The sequence below is a fragment of the Octopus bimaculoides genome, chromosome 29, assembly GCF_001194135.2.
Source record: "Octopus bimaculoides isolate UCB-OBI-ISO-001 chromosome 29, ASM119413v2, whole genome shotgun sequence".
Classification (NCBI taxonomy): domain Eukaryota; kingdom Metazoa; phylum Mollusca; class Cephalopoda; order Octopoda; family Octopodidae; genus Octopus; species Octopus bimaculoides.
The window spans coordinates 11,236,402-11,236,780 of record NC_069009.1 but is presented as its reverse complement, the minus strand read 5'-3'; the positions used below and the strand labels follow the sequence as shown (position 1 = coordinate 11,236,780).

Below are 379 nucleotides of genomic sequence, written 5' to 3'. Positions count from 1 at the left end.
GTGTGTGTGTGCGTATATATATATATATAATCTTTCATTCATAATAATTTTTTTCATTCTTAATTTTTTCATTCATAATTTTTTCATTCATATTTTTATTTTAATTCTACGTTTGTAGAAATAAGTATTCTTTGTATTTTTTCTATTATTCAATTGATTTTTTAATGATAATTAAATAAACGTTTTTAGTCTTAAATAGTCTAGCTTTAACTGTTACACCGGTTAAATATGTACTAATATTATCTTTATTATTATTTTAATCTTAAACTTCGTTCAAATTGTATTTAAAACGATAATAATTTATGTAAGCTGGTTTTTGTATATAATATACATGTTAGCATATATTATAATGGATGTAGGGATGATTATAGAATGTTTG

At 19.8% G+C, this 379-nt stretch overlaps 1 protein-coding gene across 1 annotated transcript in view; it reads left to right on the top strand.

Moving 5' to 3' along the window:
* The window catches only part of LOC106878985 (TLR4 interactor with leucine rich repeats), a 30,327-nt gene that overhangs the window by 804 nt on the left and 29,144 nt on the right, over nt 1-379 (top strand). The window lies entirely within an intron of this gene.